Source organism: Equus przewalskii, chromosome 7 (genome assembly GCF_037783145.1).
Source record: "Equus przewalskii isolate Varuska chromosome 7, EquPr2, whole genome shotgun sequence".
NCBI classification, from domain to species: Eukaryota; Metazoa; Chordata; class Mammalia; order Perissodactyla; family Equidae; genus Equus; species Equus przewalskii.
Window position 1 is genome coordinate 57,737,131 of NC_091837.1, and position 16,929 is coordinate 57,754,059.

The window sequence follows — 16,929 nt, forward strand, 5'->3', positions numbered from 1 at the left end:
ATTTACAAATCATGTATCTGACAAAAGGGGTTAATTTCCAGAATATATAATGAAATCCTACAAATAAACAAAAATATGAAATAAGCTAACTAAAACATAGGCACAAGACTTGAAGAAACTTTTCTCCAAAGATGGGATACAAACGGCCACCAAGCACATGAAAAGCAGCTCATCATCACTAATCAGCAGAGAAACGCAAATCAAAACCACAGTCAGATATCACCTCACACCCATTAGTATGCTTAATATAAAAAGAATAGAAAATAAGTGTTGGGAGGGATATGGAGAAGTTGGAACTCGTGCACTGTTGGTGGGATTGTAAAATCATGCAACCATTATGGAAAACAATATGGAAGTTCCTTAAAAAACGGGAGCACTTATGTGGTGACAGACAAGAAATAATGTACAACTGAAATGTCACAATGATGTAAACTATTATGAACTCAATGAAAAAAATGCACTTGTAAGTTAAAAAAAATTATAGGAAATTCAAATTTTGGTGTCTATAAATAAAGTTTTATTGAGACACACACACACAAAATTAAAAATAGGACTACCATATAATCCATAAATCTCACTCATGAGTATATACCCAAAAGAATTGAAAGCAGGGTCCCAAAGAGATATTCACACACCCATGTTCATAGAAGCACAATTCATAATAGTCAAGAGGTAGAAGCAACACAAATTTCCACTGATGGAAGAATGGATAAACAAAATGTGGTGTGTATATATATATATAGTATTTATATAATATATATACAATGGAATATTATTCAGCCTTAAAAAGGAGGGAAATGCTGTCACATGCTACAACATGGATGAACCTTGAGAACATTAGGCAAAGTGAAATATGCCAGTCACAAAAAGACAAATATTATATGTTTCCATTTATATGAGGTCTCTAAAGTAGCCAAATTCATTGAAATAGTAAGTAGAATTGTGGTTACCAGGGGCTGGTGGGAAAGGGAAAAGGGGAGTTGCTATTTAATGGGTATTTTCACAACAACGTGAATATACTTAACACTGCTGTACTGTACAGTTAAGACAGTAAATTTTATGTTATGTGTTTTTTACCGCTAAAAAAAAAAAGGAACGCACCAAAAGCTGGCAAGGATGTGTAATAACAGAAATTCTCATACATTGCTGGTGGGAATATAAAATGGCATAGCCACTTTGGAAAACAGTTTGGTAGTTTCCTATAAAACTAAACATATTCTTACCATATCATCCAGCAATCACACTCCTTGGTATTTACACAAAGGAGTTAAAACTTATGTCCACCTAAAGACCTGCAGACAGATGTTTATAGCAGTTTATTCATAATTGTCAAAACTTGGAAGCAATCAAGATGTCTTTCAGTAGGCAAATGGATACATAAACTGTGGTATATCCAGACAATGGAATATTATTTAGCACTAAAAAGAAATGAGCTATTGTTTACAATAGCCAAGACATGGAGGCAACGAAGTGCTCATCAACAGATGAATGGATAAAGAAGATGTGGTGTATATACACATACACACACACACAATGGAATACTACTCAGTCATAATTATGCCATTTGCAACAACATGGATGGACCTTGAGGGTATTATGCTCAGTGAAATAAGTTAGAGAAAGATAAATATGATTTCTATTTGTATGATTTCACTCATATGTGGAACATAAACAAACACATAGATAAGGAGAACAGATTAGTGACGAGGGGTGGGAGGATGGCAAGGGGTGGGAGGGGTAAAGGGGCACATCTGTATTGTGATGGATAAAAACTGACTGTGGTGAACACGATGCAGTCTGTACAGAAACTAAAATATAGTGATTATACTTGAAATTTACATGATGTTGTAAGCCAGTATGACCCCAATAAAATAATTGTTTTAAAAAAAGAAATGAGCTATCATGAAAAGACATGGAAACACCTTAAGTGCATGTTACTAAGTGAAAGAAGCCAATCTGAAAAGGCTACATACTGTAGGATTCCCACTATATGACATTCTGGAAAAGGCAAAATGATAGAGACGATAGAAAGATAAGTGGTTGAACGGGGGGTGGGTGCAGGATAAACAGGAAGAGCAGAGAGGATATTTAGGGCAGTGGAAATACTCTATGATATTATAATGACAGGTATTTGTCACTATACATTTGTCCTAAATACACCACCAAGAATGAACCCTAAGGTAAACTATGGACTTTGGGTGATTGTGGTTTGTCAATGTAGGTTAACCTTGGTAACAAATGCACCACCCTGGTGAGTGACAATGGTAATGGGGGAGACTATGCATGTGTGGGGGCAGGGGTATACAGGAATCTCTTTACCTCTCTTTCAATTTAATTATGAACTTAAAAAACTCTTCTAAAAAACCTGTCTAAAATAAAAGGAATGAAGTACTAATGCACACGACAACATGGATTGCACCTTGAAAATAAGCTTCATGAAAGAAGCTAGACACAAAAGGACATGTATTTTTTGATTCCATTTATATGAAATGTTCAGATCAGGCATCCATAGAGACAGAAAATAGATTAGTGGTTGGGAGGCCCTTGGAGAAGACGGAATGAGGGGTGACCAGAAATGAGTATGGGTTTATTTTTGAGATTAAAAAAAATGTTCTGCGGGGCCAGCCCAGCAGCACAGCGGTTAAGTTTGCACGTTCTGCTTCAGCAGCCCAGGGTTCACCAATTCAGATCCTGGGTGTGGACCTACACGCCACTTATGGAGCCATGCTGTGGCAGGCATCCCATATATAAAATAGAGGAAGATGGGCACGGATGTTAGCTCAGGGCCAATCTTCCTCAGTAAAAAGAAGAGGACTGGTGGCAGATGTTAGCTCAGGGCTAATCTTCCTCAAAAAAAAAATGTTCTGGAATTAGATAGTGGATATGGTACACAACTTGATGAATATACTAAAAACCATTGAATTGTATACTTTGAAAAGTAAATAAAAACAACAACAAAAAAAAACAAGTAAACAAAAAAACTGAAGGTGAAATAAAGACATTTTCATATAAATGAAACCTGAGAGCCTCTGTTGCCAATAGTCCTGAACTATAAGAAATGCTAAAAGAACTCGTACTGAAAGGAAATGGTAGCATTCAAAAGATCTACAAAAAGGAAGAAAGAGCACTAGAAATGATAAATATGTCCAACAGCAACAAAACCACAAAGTAGGGATAAATTTAATGAAATATATTCAAGACATTTATGCTGACAGTTACAAAGCATGACAAAGAGAAATTAAATAAGACCTGAAAAATAGAGATAAACCATGTTTATTAATTGGAAGAATCCATGCTTCCAGCTCCAAGTAATGTAAACCCCACTTTCCAGGGCCTTAAAAACAAGGACATTTATCATCTCACACAACAGAGGTCCACAAGGAAGCTCACTTCAGTTCTCTGCTCCCACCCTCCTCCGCTTCTTGGAAGCCTCATCCCCTCTGGTCTGGGCCGAGATGGCTGTAGCAGCTTCAGGCATCACATCTGGAGACCGCATTCAGAGAGAGTCCATCTCTTCTCAGAGCAAGAAAATCTTTTCTAGAGCTGCACGCTTCTCACAGCTCATCGCTTGGCTTGAGACACTTGCCCATTACCCAGCAGTCACTCATGTGGGGGATGAGAATGCAGTGAGAGGTTTAGACTAATCCCTTAGGGTGAAATGGGTGTTAAGAAAACCACCCCAACCACCACCCCCAGGATGCTGCTCACTGTGTCATCCAATGTCCTCTTTATCGGGATCTGCACTAGCGCCTCCCTCCAGTCTCACTTTCTGGAAAATCTGGTAAGCGCTCGCTCTGTGACGCTGCAGGAACACTGATAGTGTCACCTCTGTTCTGGCTGCTAGGAGGCCTGGAGCTTCATTAGTATCCTCCTCCAGCCACTGTACTGGACCTTTGGTAGGAACCGTATGGGCAGACGTTACCTTCCCTTTATCTACTTTTCCTACCTTTATTTTCCCCCTTTCCATATTTCCTTATTTCTATGTCAGCAGACACTTTAAACACTCATTAGTCATAGAGAAGAATAGTTTATCCAGCAAAGGCTCACCAAGAAGAGAAGAGCCCCTGTGCGACAGGAGGCACTGACCTAGCTACAAAGACCAGGGGCTACAGGGGAGCTGCAAGCACATGACCCGAACCACCTCTGAAGCCCTGTTTGCAATGCTGTTTGAGCTAGGGGGTCCTCAGCAAAAGAATCAAACTAAGGCACGTGTAAAGGTAAGCGGTTAAGCATCTATTTCCCCAAATGCCTGGTGAGTCGGGATTTCCCCGGGGACTTGCACTTGGCAGCGGCAGGGGCGGGGGGCTTCAGGAATCCACTCAGTCAACCAGTGATGTGGAACCCATTTACTGAGGAGCCTTCACCTAAATGGTTTTGCTTGTTCCTTCAGCCATCTTTTTGGGGCCTCCTCCATTTAGGAGCAGTTCCCTAAAGAACACCTTGAACCAATTTCAAATTTTTTAGCCACTTTCATTTGATTCATTCTGATATTTAGTTCTGAGCTTCAGTCAAAACTCATTCCTTTTTGTCGTCCTTCTTATAGTGTTTTTGGTGGAGGCAGGGGGGTGGGGGGAACCTCCCGGTCAGCTTCACCCTTGTTCTTCTCTGCATTTCCCCCTCGTGTCGGGGGGAATGGCCTTGTGAGCCAACTCCCAGCGGGTGGGTTCCTTTGCCATCTTGCTTCTTGACTCTTAGGAACTAGGGACCCCCTCCCCAGGCAGCTCTCACTAAACAATCTCTCTCTGCTGTTCAGATGGTGGAGGGAACCCCAGGAAGCCCACTGCCTAAGCAGATGCGTAGGGTGTACGGTGCTAGTGCCAGGCTCCCCTCCAGGCAGGCACTCCGTTCTACCTGAGTGGGGACAGACTGAGGAAGGGGAGAGGCTGATGTTCCCCAGAAGGGCTGGCCCCTCCTTCCTGTTCAGGTGCTGGGCTTGAGCACTGTACTGGCCTGAAGGCAGAAGGGCTGGGTTGGAAACTGGCACTTCCCTAGAAGCCTGTGTGGAGGGGCTGCCGTGACTGCTTCAGCTCCTGCCTCATAGCTGGGAAGAATCTGCACTTTCTGTCCTCAGCTGTGGGTCTTTGCCAGATTTCAGGACAACAGTCAACATCACACTGCACATCCTGTGCGAGGACAGGAGAGTGAGGGGGGCATGCTCTCTGTTCATAACTGTGCCATTTGAATGGCCAAAGTGAGGGGGTCAGCTGTGAAAGGAGACAGTGGCACTGTGGAAAGAGCACAGGCTTTGAAGTCAGATAGTCATAGGTTCAAATCCAAAGTGTGCCACTTAATCCAAAATGGGCCACCTTTAGCAAGGCTCTTAACCTCTCTGGGCCTCAGTCCTGTCATCTCTAAAATGTTACCTTATTGGGGAATTATAATACCTTGACAGGACATTAACAAATGATCTTTCCCTTCCTGTTATCATCTGCTTCTCCTAGGGCTGGGACCTGGGGGAGGGGGGGGCGGGGGGGGGAGGGGGGAGGAGGCGGGTAGCTGCACCCAGCTGTGTGCCAGACCAGACCAAGGACCAGCCAGGTAGCTGGAAGAGGATCCAGTCCAGAACGTAAATCTGGTCATCCTTACCAATGCATGACTTGATTCAACTCTGGTGAAGAAACATTTAAAACTACAAAAAGTGAAAAGAAACAAGATAGTATTTACTCTTCAGCACTTAGATGGTTACTCCATCCTGCACCCTGAGTGTGCGGCCTTCCAGGGAAGGCTGATCCACAGGCAGCATTAGGGATAAAAAGCAGACTTGAAACAGAGGACAAAAGAGAGAAAAGAAAAGTCTCAGCCAATCTCCCTCCTGATTGCAGATTCAAAACTCCTAGACACAATATTAACAGAGAGAACTCAATATTAGATTAAAAGAACAATTCTTTTCAACCATGTTGGGATTGTCTCAAAATGTAACTACGGTTCAACAGGAAATCTATGAATGTATTGGACCAGTAGATGTTTGATAAAACATTACTAGTAAAAACTGGTTACAAAAGCATGTGTTTAACATGTTTTTAAAAAGTACTCTGATACTTTAACTTATATTATTTCAAACCAAAAGCCAAAATTATATTTAACAATAAAACCCTAGAGACTTTGTTATTTAAATCAAACAAAACAAGGATGCCTGCTATCTCCATTACCACTTAGTGTTCAGGAAGTTCTGGGCGATACATTAGGACATGAAACAGAAAGGAGGCAAAAAATATCATCAAGAATAACAATCTGTTCTCATTATCTGCAGGTGATTGTCATTTATTTGTTATTAGTTCACCAAATATAGACTGAGGCTCCTCTATGTCCCACACCATTCAAGGACTCAGAATGCCAAGCTCTCTGCCCTCGTGGAGCTGACATGAAGAGCGAGGGTGGAGAGACAGATAAAAAACAAGTAAAACAAAGAATGTGCTTTTAAGAAAACTAGTGCAGCTGGCAAAGTAACAGAGGGGAGGGAGCCATTCTATAGCAGGTGAGGTCAGCCCACCTGAGGCAGGGATATTTGATCAGAGCCCAAAAGATACAAAAGAGCAAGCCACAAGGACAAGTGGGCAGTGTTTCAGGTAGAGGAGCCATGAGGGCAAAGGCCCTGCAACAGGAACAAGGTCAGCAAGCTGAAAGATTAGCAGGGAACGTGACCAGGGAAAAGCTGGGAGAAGCGAAAGAGCCCAAAATAGGGCTGAGAAGCAGGCAATCAGAGGGCTAATTGTTATAGGCAGAATAATGGCCCCCAAAGATGGCCGTGTTCTAATACCCAAAACCTGGGAATATGTTAGGTTACTCCGCAAAAGATTAAGTTTGCAGATGGAAACAAGGTTGCTAATCAGCTGACCTTGAGATGGGGAAATTATCCTGGATTATCTGGGTGGTCCCAATGCAATCACAAGTGTCCTTAAATGTCAAAGAGGGAGGCAGAAGAGTCAGAGAAATGTTATGTAAGAAAGACTCACGTGGCCATTTCTGCCTTTGAAGATGGCAGGGGGCCATGAGCCAAGGAATGCAAGCAGCCCTTAGAAGCTGGAAAAGATGAAAAAACAGATTATCTCCTAAAAACTCCAGAAGGGAACGCAGCCCTACTGACACTTGAATTTTAGGCCAATGAAACCCATTTTGGACTTCTGACATCCAGAATTGTAAAATAAAAAATTTGTGGGGGTTTTTTGGGGTTTGTGTGTGTGTGTGTGTGTGTGAGGAAGATTGGCCCTGAGCTAACATCTCTTGCAAATCTTCCTCTTTTTGCTTGAGGAAGATTGTTGCTGAGCTGACATCTGTGCCAATCTTCCTCTATTGTATGTGGAATGACACCACAGCGTGGCTTGATGAGCACTGCCAGGTCCATGCCTGGGATCCGAACCTGCAAAACCCAGACCACCGAAGCAGAGCACATGAACTTAACCACTACGCCACCAGGCTAGCCCCTAAATTTGTGTTTTGAAGCCACTAGTTTGTGTTAATTTGTTACAGTAGCAATGAGAAACTAATACAATGGTGGACTATGTTGATTTAATTTTAAAATATTGAACTAGCATTGCATCCATGGAATAAACCCCATTTAGTCTTGGTGTATAATTCTTCTATAGATTGAGGAATTCTGCTTGCTAATGTTTTGTTAGGAGTTTTTGCATCTATGTTCACAAGAAATACTGGTCTGCAGATTTCTTGTTTGTACTATCATTGTGTAGTTTGGTAGCAGGTCAATGCTGAGTTTATAAAAAGCGGTGGGAAGTGTTCTCTGGAAGAGATTGTACAGAATCAGTACAGAATTGTTCAGATGTTTGGTAGAATTCTCCAGTTAAGCCATTTGGACCTGGATATTCCTTTCACAGGATTTTACGCTACAGATTCAATATCTCTAAAAGTTATGGGCTACTTAAACTATTTCATGTTAATCAAATTTGATAGTTGATACTTTTCGAGGACTGTGTCCACTTCATCTAAGTTGTTGAATTTCTGAGTATAGAGTCACATGCAGCACTCCCTTACTATCCTTTTGATGTCTGCAGAGTCTGTAGAGAGACCCAGTTTCACTCCTGATATTGGTAACTTGTCTTTTCTGTTTTTTTAAATTTGTCAATCTTGATAGAAGTTTGTTGATATTATTGATCTTTTCAAAGAAGCTGTTTTGATTTCACTGATTCTTTTCCATTATTTTTCTGTTTTCAATCCCATTGGTTTCTGCCCTCACCTTTATTATTTCCTTTGTTCTGCTTGCTTTGGGCTTATCTTGATCTAGTTTCTCAATGTGGCAGCTTACATTATTGACTTGAAACATTCTTTCTTATGTAAGCATTTAGTGCTATAAACTTCCCTCTCAGCGCTGCCTTGGCTGTGTCTCAAATTGTGATATGTGGTATTTTCACTATCATTCAGTTGTCAATCATGTTCATTTTTTTTCAATTGCCCTTGAGACTTTCTCTTTGACCCATGGATTATTTAGAAGTGTATTGTTTAGTTTCCAAGTGTTTGGAGATTTTCCTTTTTTTCCTGTTATTGATTTCTAGTTTGAATCTATTATGCTTAAATAACACAATCTGTATTATTTCAATTCTTTTAAATTTGTTGAGGTTTACTCTATCACCTAGAATATGATCCATCTTGGTAAATGTTCCATGGGCACTTGAAAAGAATGTATAATCTGCTATTGTTGGGTAGAGTGTTCTATAAATGTCAATTAGATTTGTTGGTTGTTAATGATATTGAACTCTTCTATGTCCTTGCTAATTTTCTAATTGTTCTATCAAATCTTGGCAGAGGGATGGTGAAGTCTCCAAACACATTTGTGGATTTGTCTATTTCTCCCTTCAGTTCTATTAGTCTTTGCTTCACAGATTTTGCAGCGCTATTGTTTGGAGCATGCATATACATATAAGATTGCTATGACTTTTTCATGGATTGACTTTTTTATAGTTAGTAATGTTCCTTTCTGTCTCAGATAATTTTCTTTGCTCTGAAGTCTACTTTGTCTGATAACATAACCACACCTGCTTTGTTTTTGTTTTTGGTGAGGAAGATTTGTCCTGAGCTAACATCTGTTGCCAATCTTCCTCTTTGTTCACTTGAGGAAGAATAGCCCTGAGCTAACATCTGCCAATCTTCCTCTATTTTTTTTTTTTTTTGTATGTGAGATGTCTCCACAGCATAGCTGATGAGTGCAGTAGGTCTGTACGGGGGAACCAAACCTCGGAACCCAGGTTGCCAAAGCGGAGCACTCGGAAATTTAACCACTCGGCCACAGAGCCAGCCTTGGCTTTATTTTGATTAATGTTTGCACGGTAGATCCATCCCCAGTCTTTTATTTTCAACCTACCTACATTGTCATATTGGAAGTGAGTTTCTTTTTTTTATTTATTTATTTTTTATTTTTTGAGGAAGATGAGCCCTGAGCTAACATCTGCTGCCAATCCTCCTCTTTTTGCTGAGGAAGACTGGCCCTGAGCTAACACCCGTGCCCATCTTCCTCTACTTTATATGTGGGACACCTACCACAGCATGGCTTGCCAAGCAGTGCCATGTCCGCACCTGGGATCCAAATCAGCGAACCCCGGGCCGCCGAAGCAGAACGTGCAAACTTAACCGCTGCACCACCAGGCCAGCCCCTGGAAGTGAATTTGCTTTTTTTTTGTAAAGATTTTAATTTTTTCCTCTTTCTCCCCAAAGCCCCCCGGTACATAGTTGTATATTCTTCTTTGTGGGTCCTTCTAGTTGTGGCATGTGGGATGCTGCCTCATCGTGGTTTGATGAGCAGTGCCATATCCGCGCCCAGGATTTGAACCAACAAAACACTGGGCTGCCTGCAGCGGAGCATGTGAACTTAACTACTCGGCCACAGGGCCAGCCCCTGGAAGTGAATTTCTTATATACAGCATATAGGTGGGACATTTTTAAAATTCAACTCGCCAATCTCTGTCTTTTAATTGGTGTATTTAGACCATGTACATTTAATGTGATTATTGACATGTTAGGATGAAGACTGACATTTTATATTTTTCTGTTTGTTTCCAGTTCATAATTTCTGAGGTTTCATTTTCTTGCCATCTTGTAGGTTTTATTATTATTATTATTATTTTTAATAAAGATTGGCACCTGGGCTAACAACTGTTGCCAATCTTTTTTTTTTCTGTTTTATCTCCCCAACCCCCCCCCCCCCCCGTACACAGTTGTATATCTTAGTTGCATGTCCTTCTAGTTGTGGGATGTGGGACGCCGCCTCAACGTGGCCTGACGAGCAGTGCCATGTCCGCGCCCAGGATCCGAACCCTGGGCCGCCACAGTGGAGCACGCGAACTTAACCACTTGGCCACTGAGCCGGCCCCTAGGTTTTATTATTTTTTAAGACAATTTTTTAGAGCAGTTTTAGGCTCACAACAAAATAGAGAGGTACAGAGAGTTCCCATATAGTCTCTACCCCGACACATGCATAGCCTCTCTCATTATCAACATCACTCACCAGAGTGATAAATTTGTTACTAAAGATGAAACTACACTGACACACCAGAATCAGTCTCTAGTTTACCTTAGGGTTCGCTCTTGGTGTTGTACATTCTATAGGTTTGGACAAATGTATACTTACATGTATCCACCATTATAATATCATTCAGAGTATTTTCACTGTCCTAAATATTCTCTGTGCTATCCTATTTATCCCTGCCCCTACCCTGGCAACTACTGATCTTTTCATTGTCTCCACAGTTTCAATTTTCCAGAATGTCATGTAGTTGGAATCCTATCATATGTAGCCTTTTCAGATTGGTTCCTTTCACTTAGTAATATGAATTTAAGGTTTCTTCATGTCTTTGCATGGCTTCATAGTGCATTTCTTTTTAGTGCTGAATAATATTCCATAGTCTGGATGTACCACATTTATTTATCCACTCGCCTAAAGGACATCTTGGTTGCTTCCAAGTTTTAGTAATTATGAATAAAGCTTGTGTAAAGATTTGTATGCAGGCTTTTGTGTGTACGTAAGTTTTCAACTCTTTCAAATACCAAGGAACACAATTGATGGATGGCATAGTAAGAGCATATTCAGTTTTGTAAGAAACTGTCAAATTGTCTTCCAAAGTGACTATACCATTTGGCATTCCCACCACGAATGTATAAGAGTTCTTGTGGCTCCATATCCTTGTCAGCATTTGGTGTTGTAAGTGTTCCAGATTGTGGCCATTCTGATAGGTGTGAAGTGGTGTCTTGTTGTTTTAATTTGCATTTCCATGATGTCATATGATGTGGGGCATTTCTTCATATGCCTATTTGCCATCTGAATATCTTCTTTGGCAAGGTGTCTGTTACAGTCTTCAGTCCATTTTTTAATCAGGTTGTTGGTTTTCTTATTGTTGAGTTTTAAGAATTCTTTATATATTCTTGATAACAGTCCTTTATCAGATGTCTTTTGCAAATATATTTTCCCAGTCTGTGTCTTGTCTTCTCATTCTCTTGATATTGTTTTTCACAGAGCAGAAGTTTTGAACTTTAATAAAGTCCAGCTTATCAATTATTTCTTCCACGGATAATGCCTTTGTTGTTCTAACTAAAAAGGCATCATCACATCCAAGGTCATCTAGGTTTTCTCCTATGTTATTTTCTAGGAGTTTTATAGTTTTGCATTTTACATTTAGGTCTATGATCCATTTTGAGTTAATTTTTGTGACGAGTATAAGGTCTATGTTTATGTTCATTTTTTTGTAGGTGGATATCCAGTTGTTCCAGCATCATTTGTTGAAGAGACTATTTTTGCTCCATTGTATTGCCTTTGCTCCTTTGTCAAAGATTAGTTGACTATATGTATGGGGGTCTATCTCTAGGCCGATTCTGTTCTATTGATCTATTTGTCCTTTCTCCAATATTACACTGTCTTGATTACCGTAGCTTTATATAGTAAGTCTTGAAATCAAGTAGCATCAGTCCTCCAACATTGCTCTCCTTCAATATTGTGTTGGCTATTCTTGGTCTTTTGCCTCTCCATGTAAACTTTAGAATCAGCTTGATATCCATAAAATAACTTGCTAGTTTTCCCTCAGGGTAGGCCTTGTTAAGAACACCGCACTCTGGGGGCCGGCCCTGTGGCCCAGTGGTAAAGTTCGCGCACTCCACTTTGGCGGCCCAGGGTTTCGCCAGTTCGGATCCTGGGCGCGGATGTGGCACCGCTCATCAGGCCATGCTGAGGCAGCATCCCACATGCCACAACTAGAAGGACCCACAACTAAAAGTACACAACTATGTACCAGGGGCTTTGGGGAGAAAAAGAAAAAATAAAATCTTTTAAAAAAAGGAAAAGAACAGAGTGCTCTGGCATATTTCAAAATAGTTCCTTTTGCCTTCCTCAGGCCATATGCCCTGACGTGATTTTTCTCTGATATTTACTGTGTGATCTGATTGAGCTCCTGGAGGTAAATCTCACAATATTGGGGGCGGGGGGGGGGCCTATGACTGGGTCCCCCTGGAGTTTTTAACTCTCAGACTATGTCCACACTGAGCCTCCAGCAATTAGAGCTGAGATTTTCCTACCCCAGCACTGGTTCCCGCAGCAGATTCTTCTCACGTGTCTCTGCTGCTCCAGGAAACTGTGACGCTATATTCACCTGTCTCTCTCGGGCAGCAGTTGGCCCTGTGTCCTCCTCTCGCTTATGAATCCAAGAAGAGTTACTGACTTTTCAGTCTGTTCAGCTTTTTCCTTGTTGTCAGGATGGAGTGGTCACTCCCAAGTTCCTTACATGTGGAACTGGAACCAGAAGTCCTGCCTGTGGGTTTTAGACTTCTATTCTTACATACCTTCTAGAGTTTTTATTTTCTTATAGTTTTTTGAATGTACTTCTTTGTATATTATTTTTTAAGGAGTTTGCTCAAGTTATTATATGTACATAACATCAGTATACTGACGTCAACATTTTTCAGTTCAAGTGAAGTGTTAGGTTTTTAACACTCATCCTTTTTCATGGTGTCCTGAATGTACACATGACATTTTCAGATCAGAAGGAGATTTCTTATTATTTACCTTATAGAAAATAACAAGCGTGTGTTTCTCCTATGTCCCTGGAACAATGCAATGACAGCCAGGTCAAATACAAAGACACATACAAAGACTATATTGTAAGTGAGGGACACAGAAAAGTAAATTTGGCCATTTACATACAGGAGAAAGGCAGCTGCCTCCCTCTCCCCTTCTGAGAGAGTTTCCTTGGAAACGCCTTACCCTAATCCTTTGGAATACATAAATATCTCCAGGGTCCAAATAAGTCCATTGTCTCAGCTTTTACAACGTACAAATGTCTGCATGTCCTGGGTTTCATCCCTTTTGAAATTTCTAAAGCCATTACCTAGCAAGATAATGCTCTGGTCTAGGTATCCATCCTGGAATATAACTTTTTTGCTCTTGGGGAGATAAGACAAAACTATTGGATGGAAGCAATTAGCTCTACCATTAGGGAAACAAATGACTGCTGATCTAATCCTAATGATGTGTGAAAAGTAACATATTTCTAGGGGAAGTGAAAACAAAATTTCTCTCTCTGTTTTTTTTGGTTTGTGAGGAAGATTGGCCCTCAGCTAACATCTGTTGCCAATCTTCCTCTTTTTGCTTGAGGAAGATTTTCACTGAGCTAACATCTGTGCCTTCTTCCTCTACTTTATGCGGGATGCCATCACAGCATGGCTTGATGAGCAGTGTTAGGTCCGCCAGTAGGATCCGAACCTGCAAACCCTGGGCCACTGAAGTGGGGTGTGCACACTTAACCACTATGCCACTGGGCTGGCCCCAAACATTCTCTATTTTTACTGAATATTAATTTCCAAGTCTCTGGAATCTGAGACTTTTACAGGAACACTGAGAAATCTGGGGAAGATTTATTTTCAAAAAAACATTTTACCTCCCTTTCATTCCTTTTAGTCTTCCTCATTTACATTATGACTGTCTTGGCTATTTTCTCTACATACACTGAGAACCACATCAGAAACTGTAGTAATTTTTGCTTCAACCACCAAACATAATTCAGAAAACTCAAGAGGAAAAGGAAAATCTATTGCATTTACTGAGATCATTACTTTTTCTGTTTTTCTTTCTTCCTTACTGATGATGTGCCAAGATTCTTTCATTTTTTGCTAGCAGCTTTATTGAGATATAATTCACATACATACAATTCACTCATTTAAACTGTACAATTCAATAGTTTTTAGGATATTCAGAGTTGTGCAAGCATTACCACAATTAATTTTAGAACATTTTAATCACCCAAAAAGAAACCCCATTCTCTTCAGCCATCACCCCCCAAGTCCTAGGCAACCACTATTTTCTCTATATATAGATTTGCCTAGTCTGGAGATTTCATATAAATGGAATCTTGCAGTATGTAGTGCCTTCTGACTGGTTTCTTTTACTTAGCATAATATTTTCAAGGTCCATCCATGCTATAGCATGTATCACTACTTCGTTCCTTTTCATTGCCAAATAATATTCCATTATGTGAATATACCACATTTGATTTTTTCATCTATCAGTTAATGGACATTTAGGTTCTTTCCACTTTTCAGCTATTATGAATAAGGCTACTCTGAACATCTATGTACAAACCTTTGCAGGACATATGCTTTCATTTTTCTTGGGTACATATCTAGGAGTGAAACTGCTGAGCTATATAGTAACTCTATGTTTACCTTTTTGAGGAACTGCCAAACTGTTTTCCAAAGCAGCTGCAACCATTCTACATTCCTACCAGCAATGTATGAGGGTTCCAGTTTCTCCTCATCCTTGTCAACACTTGTTATTATCTGTCTTTTTTATAATAGCCATCCTAGTGAGTGGGAGGTACTATCTTATTGTGGTTTTGCTTTGCATTTCTCAGATGACTAATAATGTTGACCCTCTTTATATCTGATTATTGGTCATTTGTATATCTTCTTTGGAGAACTGTCTATTTAGATGTTTTGCTCATTTTCACCTGTTCTTTTAAAATGATTGAATCGTAAGAATTCCTTAGGGGCCGGCCCCATGGCCCAGTGGTTAAGTTCTCGCACTCCACTTCGGCAGCCCAGGGTTTCACTGGTTCGAATCCTGGGAGCAGACATGGCACTGCTCATTGAGCCATGCTGAGGCAGCATCCCACACACCACAACTAGAAGGACCCACAACTAAAAATACACAACTATGTACCGGGGGGCTTTGGGAGAAAAAGGAAAAATAAAATCTTTAAAGAAAAAAAAGAATTCCTTATATATTATAAATACAAATCCTTTATTAGATATACGATTTGAAAATATCTTTTCCCATTATGTGAGCTATCTTTTCACTTTCTTGATGGTATCTTTTGAAGTACAAAAGTTTAAAATTTTGATGAAATCCAATTTATCTATTTTTCCTGTGGTTCTTGTGCTTTTGGTGTCATATTTAAGAAACCATTGCCAAATCCAAGGTCACAAAGATTTAATCCTATGTTTTCTTCTCAGCGTTTTATAATTTTCGCTCTTAAATTTAGGCCTTTGATATTTTTTGAATTAATTTTTGTATATAATATAAGGTAGGAGTTAAGATCATTCCTTCACCATTTCCTTTCTGTTTTAAGAACTTCCTTTAGCCATTCTTTTATGATAGTTCTACTGGCAACAGATTCTCTTAGTTTTTCTTCATCTGAGAATGTCTTGACTTATCCTTCATTCCTAAAGGATATTTTCACTTGATATAGAATTGTGAGTTGACAGTTCTTTTCTTTTAGCACTTGAAAAAATGTTATGCTACCTCTTCTGGCCTCTATGATTTCTGATGAGAAATCCCCTGTGATTTGAATATTTTTCCTTTATGGATAAGGTGTCATTTTTCTGTCATGGATATTAAAATTTTTTTCTTTGTCTTTAGTTTACAGAATTTTTATTATGATATGTCTTGGTGTGACCTTCTTTGGGCTTATCCTGTTCAGGATTTGCTGAACTTCTTAAATCTGTAGGTATGCATCTTTTGTCAAATTTGGGACATTTTCAGCTATTATTCCTTTGAACACTTTTTCAGCCCCACAGTCTTTCTCATCTTCTTCTGAGACTCCAGGGACACAAATATTTGATCTTTTGTTATAATCCCACAAGTCCCTGATGCTCTGTTATTGTTTTTAACCTGGTTTTTCTCTTTGCCCAGATTGGGTAATTTTTCATTCTTTGATTATTGTTTACATGTTTGTTTCCCTTTTATATAGATGTATAATTTATGATAGCCTATGTTTTATATCTAAGGTTATATGATTTATATGTATAAATATTTCTAATAACCGTAATTATAATAATTATTATTTGCCTACAAGCCTCAGGACACCTCCCTCCTCCATCCCACTCGAATAATGAATCTCAGTGTCAGATGCCCACTTGCCCATTCGGACTGCTTGTGTCACCTCTAAACAGGTTCCACTCCTCTCCTGACCTCCACCTCACCCTCGTGCCTTTGCCCACATCTGCTTAATCTCAGGGGACCATGTCAAAGCCGTTTCACCATAAGCCTGTTAACAAGATGACCTCTAGACGTGGCATTTCAAAGCAAGAAGCTAGGCACAGAACACTGCCAACGGACAACTGGTTAACCACGTGTTTGGGCACCTCTACCCAGACTCCAGTACAGAGTCTGGCCTACACCACCTATCAAGCAAACCCAAAACCTCTTCAAAACTTCCCCCAACCCAACGGTCAGAGTCACACTGCGACAGCAGCTTATCCCAGGAGCCCAGCAAGGAGTGAGGGACCAGGCTCTGCCCCAAAGGAAGTGCAATGGGGGGAACATCCAAGGCCCAATCTGGGGAGAGACCCTTACATGCAAGTACAGGGAGTCTCTCAACTTCCAGGATGCCCAGGGCCCCAAGGGCCAAAGCCCCAGGATCCTGGCACGGGCTCCAGGGGCACCAGGTCTATGTCTGCCAAAGCCAAAAGCTGCAGCAAACCGAACTCAGGGTTACGTTTTCA

The 16,929-nt window shown here is 40.4% G+C and overlaps 1 long non-coding RNA gene across 1 annotated transcript in view; it reads right to left on the bottom strand.

Annotated features, from left to right (window-relative positions):
• LOC139084853 (uncharacterized) overlaps positions 1-16,929 on the bottom strand; it is a 50,395-nt gene that overhangs the window by 32,500 nt on the left and 966 nt on the right. The window lies entirely within an intron of this gene.